Here is a 457-nt window from a genome sequence, read left to right as displayed (position 1 = left end):
GGTTGAGGAAACTCAGAAGGGAATTGGGAGCAGGAGCTGCTGGAGAGGTGTCGGGATGCTGCCAGCCTCTCCTGAGCCCCAGGGTGGCCGAAATCTCCGGTGGGGCGGTGCACACCCATGGGGAGCCCTGGTGTCCAGGAATGCTCCTTTGCATGGGCAAGGCTGTGCCCCGGAGCCGGGCTCGCTCAGGAGCTGCCCCGTGGGGCTTGGCCCCTGCAATTCCCCTGGCATCCCGGGCTGGGAGCCGCAGCTCCTCGGACTCTTGATGGAGCAGGGGATATGTGGCTTGGAGAAGAGCAGGAACCCCCAACCCTGTGGCAAATTGGGGGTTTCACAGGGGTTACCATGCTGAGCTGGGCTTGCTCCCCCCAACCCAGGCTTCTCCCAGGGCAACGGGGGGCCCCTCCTTGGCCACTGGCCCGGCGGCACGGCTGTGCTCATGTTCACCCCGGGCCAG

At 66.1% G+C, this 457-nt stretch overlaps 1 protein-coding gene across 1 annotated transcript in view; it reads left to right on the top strand.

Moving 5' to 3' along the window:
• WSCD2 (WSC domain containing 2) overlaps positions 1-457 on the top strand; it is an 18636-nt gene that overhangs the window by 1076 nt on the left and 17103 nt on the right. The window lies entirely within an intron of this gene.

The sequence above is a fragment of the Egretta garzetta genome, unplaced genomic scaffold (genome assembly GCF_000687185.1).
Source record: "Egretta garzetta isolate BGI_Z169 unplaced genomic scaffold, ASM68718v1 scaffold330, whole genome shotgun sequence".
NCBI classification, from domain to species: domain Eukaryota; kingdom Metazoa; phylum Chordata; class Aves; order Pelecaniformes; family Ardeidae; genus Egretta; species Egretta garzetta.
The sequence above is the reverse complement of the archived record's forward strand: the minus strand, read 5'-3'. Positions and strand labels throughout refer to the sequence as shown.